Source organism: Rhipicephalus sanguineus, chromosome 5 (assembly GCF_013339695.2).
Source record: "Rhipicephalus sanguineus isolate Rsan-2018 chromosome 5, BIME_Rsan_1.4, whole genome shotgun sequence".
Lineage (NCBI taxonomy): Eukaryota > Metazoa > Arthropoda > Arachnida > Ixodida > Ixodidae > Rhipicephalus > Rhipicephalus sanguineus.
In genome coordinates this window covers 129249015-129255246 of record NC_051180.1, presented here as the reverse complement: position 1 = coordinate 129255246, position 6232 = coordinate 129249015, and positions in this window count along the sequence as shown.

The following is a 6232-nucleotide window of genomic DNA, read 5'->3' as shown; positions in this document are numbered from 1 at the left end:
CTTTCTTGTTTTCGCGTGATGCCGTATACCGTAGGCGTAAACGAGAGGCCGGATAGGTGGTGTCACCTGGCGGGGCCGAGATGAACTAGGAAAACAATTGTTACTGCATAAACTTAGTTCATTCTGCTCCTCTGCTGGCGTGAATTCTCGGCAACCAACGAGACGTCGCGCAGGCGTCACATTCATACGCGATGACGTCATGCCATAATTATACATGATTAGTGACGTCCTCAGAAAATATTAACGTCACCGAAAAGATTACAGCATATCGAAACTACCTAAAGTTGACACTCTTTGTTTACGCAGCCCTTTTAGCAGTGCCATAGCAGGAGTAGATGTACATGGACAAGATAAACAAACATCGAAAAACCTAGTAAACATGCAAGAAACAAAGGAACAGTGCATTCTGACGTATGCATAAAACTAAAAGAAGAAAAATAAGCATGAGAGATTGGGTAAAGCGTCGGGAAAATGAACATGTGGTACCTTAGTGCAGTTAAAAGGTACGTATGCAGCAATATAAAGCATTGAAGATTGTTTCTGTAGGCAATTATCTGACGTGACCTGGGGTTTAATTCATAATATCTTTCACTTCATAAGTGCGGTTTCATATTGTTAAGCTGGCGTCGTAAATGATATGCCAAGCATTACGATTGACAATATAGATTTCGCTTACGTTCGTAAGCGAAATCTACTGTAAGGCGTTCTTGTGACCCAGGTATACTATAGTGCAGATTTCAATCAACCGGGGAGAAAAGGCTATCTTAAACAATCCGACAGAGAACGAAAGATAGTTAAGAGCGTCGCTGCTTCTGCTGGATATGACGTAACGTAATCTGTTTCACAAACGCATCTGTCTCCTTCTGACGCCACGAACGGGTCATCCCCTTCCATTAAAGGGATGGCGCCACCAAATTTGTGGCTTGCGCGTTATTTGCTGTAACCGTTTCCTGAAGCTCCAGGAAGCATGATACACGCACCAAGATTCATGTATTCTCGCTAAATAATTTAATATCGCCTTTTTATGTGGATAGCTTTCGGTTTCGGTTTCTGGGCGCCGAGGTTTGGCAGTGACGTAGCAGTGTAGGGGGCTTGGTCACGTGACCACACAAGGCTGTGACGCACTTAGCCAGGAAGCGATCTAAACTAGGCGAGTGACGCAGCAACCGATGCTTTGCCGGTACGAACGTTGCAGAGGTGGCGGAGGTCCGGAGGTCACTCACGTCACTACAGCGGATCTGGTGTGACGTCAATGCAACTTTCGTTGCCCCTCCTATAGAGCTACGTCAGTGTTGGCGCGCTAGCGATGGGTCTCGATCAGGAGAATCGGCATTTAGGTACACTTTGGAAGTGAATTACAATATATTCTAAACGTTTGCTGCGTCCGACCCTTCGTGTGGAGTGTCCTTGCATACAGAGGAAACCCACAACAGGCTTGTTATAGCCTCGAAATTTGATGGCACCGCCCCTTTAAGTGCCGCGGTTGCATTTCGATGGAGGCGAAATGCTAGAAGCTCCTGTACTTAGATTTAGGTGCACCTTAAAGAACCCCAGGCGGTCGAAATTTCCGGAGCCCTCCACTTCGACGTCCCTCATAATCATATCGCGGTTTTGGGACGTAAAACTCCAACAATTATTATTATACCACTTGTCGCGCACGCAGATGCCGAGGAAGCTGCGCGAAAGCATGTCTCCGCAGCAGCGCGAGGTCTACCGGGACTTCCAGCAGCAGCCGTCGGCGTTCGCCAACTCGCGGCGGTACTGCATCCCGCGCGAGAAGATGCACGACCCCGAGGTGCGGGCCTCGCTGCTCGACTACGTCCGGTCCGTCATCGAGCAGGCTGTCGATTGTGCCAAGGTCATCAGCACCTGCGCCCTCCGGGACTCGCAGTCGCGGCCCAACACTCTGCACAAGTGGGATCCCAAGGCCAGCGTCCGCAACGTGAGTCGGGTCCGCGCAGGACTGTTCAGTTCCTCAGTACCCAACTGGTCCTATTCAAAGTTGATTCGAGCGCGATTATGAAAGTAGTCGTCCTCCACATAACGTCTGATGCACGCAGACATAAATGGAAGTGGTTTAAACACATTATTAAGGCGAAAGCCTTAGATGCCTCATAAAACGCGAAAATTGACCGTCGGCGCCAACACGAGTGACGCAAAAAATCATCACGTGATTACTTCGCAATATGACGTCATCGTGACGTCACTCTGACGTCGCATAACGTAGGTGAGCCGATCACGGGGTCAGTGCAAGACCAGGTGAAGTGCAGAAAGCTTGCAATGCCTCTGATCCTGGAGGCAGTGCAAAAACCGTGTTAGGTTGCAAAAAAGATTTCAGAGGGAGCCGGGGGAGGATCAGTGCATAGACTTGAGAAGAAAAAGATGGCTTTAGCCTTTAAGACACCTTAGGCGAATGCATAAAGGGCCCTGTGAGGTTATTGTTGTCTGATTCTGCAAAAAGAAAAAATCAATTTTGTCTACACAATTTCAACTTCGCAGACGACGAAAATCGCTCGTTAAAGCAGTCATGAACCACTTTTCCAAGTAATCGTCGAAGAGCCTCGGCATCGGAGTCTATTGCCTCACGAATCGATTGCCGCAAGAAAAATTTTCGATTCCACCAAAAACGAGAGGAGTTACAGGGAATTGTCGCCCACTTTGAGCGCTTTTTCTCTACTCTCATCCCATCGAGAGCGCTGGAAGCTACACAAATGGCGGATTGGATGACAAAGGGGCAAGAAGCTTCGTCAGCGCGCGGCATGAAACGTGTTCGCCCACTGACGGTGTGATTATGGTATGCGCTAGTGTTGCTACTGTGTAATTTTAGCGCACTATAGAGCTCGACGCTGGCATGCGGGAGCACCCGTGACAAGAAGCGCACATTATACAACCTCCGCTCTTAATTTATGTTAGCTATCGGCCAATAGCAGCAATCTGCTAGATGACGAATATTGACAGCCGCCAGCAGCGTCGAAGAATATGAGGACGGGCCTCTGAATGAAAAGAGGGCGCTCGATAAAGTGGCAACTTTGCGCTCCGCTCGTAAACTATACGTGCCGCGCTCGACCACAAAGTTTGGCTGAGCTTCTCACAGCAGTGTTTGCTGTTCGTGGAATGTGTTTTTTCACGAAGGCCGAAAGATGGTTCAGGAACCCTTTAAATGCCTACAAGTAAAAAAAAAAGTAGGATGCAGCTGCAGTCAACCAGTTAGTTGTTGAGTGTATTGTAGATTAATTATACATGCAGGGTAAGCGAGCATGGTTGGGAAAAAGACAATTCAATGCCGTACAAAGTGCCGTAACCCGTCTCACTCATTAAACCGCAGAAGGAGCAGTAATATACACAAGTTAACAATGATGGTAACAAAGAAGCAGCTATAGTTACACAAATTACTATAAAAATAAACAAAAACTTCGTCAGAAGCACATTCATACCTTGAGATCTGCCTGCAAGACTTAGTTTACAACACTAGGACCTTATAACACTTTTTTCGAAAACGCAAAGCAAGAATAATGTTCAAATACAAGACCAAGAAAATACTGTTCACTTGTCGAAATTGCGACAAATATTCATACCGCCAGTTTTGGCGACAACCTGAGTGATACCGTCATGAAAAAAAAAAAAAAACTTTTGAAGCATAAGTAGGTAGGTGTGTATTTTCCTTTTAAACGCAATTACTAAGCGGCTGTATTGGGGACTACAGTGGTAATTGTGAAATGCGCATTCATAGCTCAGCGTTCATATGCGTTAGCTTTTGTGTACCGTAGTTTGTTCGTATTATTTGAATGCAGTATGCGATGCTTCTAAAGCTGCATGTATGTTGTCTTCAAGAATCGTGATAACGCACAAACCTCTGAGATCCGGAAATCCCAACTATATAGTCGGGCGCAACTTAGAAGTCCGCGGCATTTCCTCCTCAGAGGCGAATGCGCGCAAGCCTGCACCAACGGGCGCGCTCTCCAGACTGACGTCACGAGCCGGACGGCCGGTGACCCGCCTTCGGAGAACGCTGCCGAGTGCACGAGAGGGACTATTTCTTTAGTCGCAGAGGCAGTCGGCTGCCGCGCTTCGGTCGTCAGGGCGGGGCCTCTACGGACTTCTTAAGTTGTGTCCGGCTATAGATACTTGCATGGCATGCACCTCTTTCGACGTAAACGTTGCCAGGACTCGCGGTGACCGCAGGTGCCGCCGCCACCGATGCTCAACCTTCCCACGGTGACGCTGGATCGCGTGCGTTCCCGGGACGAGATGGAGACCGACACGACGGCCGGATCGCACGGCCCGCGGCGCGGCCTCCGGTCGCCCACGATGCGTTTCTTGTCTCGTCTTATACCGGGCCGGCATAGTCAGAGCCACGCGGGCTCGTTCAGCCAGAGCGTGTGCGAGAAAGACGAAGAGCGCAGTCACATGACCATGAGCATGAGGTCCAAGCCTTCCAGCTGGAAGACGCTTTCCATCTTCTCTCAAATTGTGGTGAGTTAACGCGGCTCTGGGGCAGGAATTCACAAATATTTCGAGAGTGAGCGCATCTTGGCGCATCACCTAGCTCGCAATGTGAACAGTAAGCGCTGGTGCCCTGGCTGGCATACCATGCTTACTGGTATACAAGCAGCACCGCTTCGCACCGGCTAATTTTGGCAAAATGATACGTGCTCATAGCACAGGCTAGTGAAGCACAGGCTAGCACATCACAGGCTAGTACAACACAGGCTAGTACTGCACAGAATAGTACAGCACAGGCTAGTACTGGCGCTGCAGCCATGTTCGAGCCCAGTTGCGGCGGTCGCATTTCGATGGAGGCGATATACTACAGGCCCGTGTACTTAGATATAGGTGCACGTTAAGGAACCCCAGGCGGACAAACTTTTTGGAGCCTTCCACGACGGCGTGCCTCACAACCATATCGGGGTTTACTGGCAAATGTGGGCCAGCTGTGCTGCCATATGTGGGCGAATTGTTGTCGCTTGTTGAATAATGTTAGACAACACCGGACAAGTAGGCTATCCGCTGTTGCAACATAAATACTGCCGTCATTCAGCGCCAATGCTGCCTTCCGCATATACATAAACAAATAACAACCTAAGTGTGTTCTGCCTTAATTCTCTTTGTTCGTAAGTAATATGGCCTCCTTGGTATTGGCCAGGAGTTTTTGTTACTGCCAAACAGTGAGTTGTAGCTTTCCTTCTCAAACGTTCCCTGCGCAAGTCTCTCTTGTGAGCATACATGTGAGCACACCCAGTTCAGCGCGTGGTGATAGTGTACCTTTAATTACGTAATGAAATTATAGTGACCTCAGCGTGAAAGATATACAAGAAATTCGTCACAGATATCCATATTGAAATGTTCCGCATGTCATTACAATAATTCCATATGCTTCTTACGAAAAACATTTTATACATAGGAGTACATTATGGAACGCACGCGAGCACCAGCAACTAATGCACTATGACTCGTTTAAAAACATAGTGGTTGCGTTCTGCCCGTCGAATCAGATTGTCGACGACCGACGTCTGTGCTCACCGCTACAGTATCTTACCGTGAGTGTACACTTCGCTCTGCGGGGCTCAGGTTCTCCAGTAAATAGCTCGTTATCTATTTTGCGCTTTGGGTTCACAACACATAGAAACAACTGTCACCGACGGCGTGCACGCAGGAAAAGCCGCGGCTGGAGAGTCTGCGCGAGTGGTCCTTCTCGCGGATCGTCGTCATCGACATTCTGCGCACGCGCAAGCAGGACCTGGTGTGCAGCGCCCGGCACACCTTTTCCGGAGAGTGGGCCATCCTCAAGATAGTCTGGAAGAGGCGCTTCAGCTCGGTATGCATAGTATATCCTATATAATCACACGACGGGAATACAACGGGTGGGGCATGTTGGCTCTTAGAGGCTATCATCTTGGTTGGCATAAATACACTCGAAAGACCAAGGACGGAGTCGAGGGACAGCGCATATAGCGGTGCTGACAACTGAGCTTTGTACTCTTATCCCTAACCACATCTTCATTTCAGCGCTATAAGAGACGAACACATGAGATACGACAGGACACGTGTTCTGTCATGTATTCATCTTTTTTTTTTAGCGATAAAATGAACATATCGTCAAGTGTTCAACTCGCCCAGCAACAAGATTTTATTAAGCATTCTTCTTATCCCGTTGTTGACAACAAACCTTTTCCTCTTCTGCCTTCTATGACTCGAAATGTACAGTGCTTTTAACAAAGAAGCCTGAACTGTA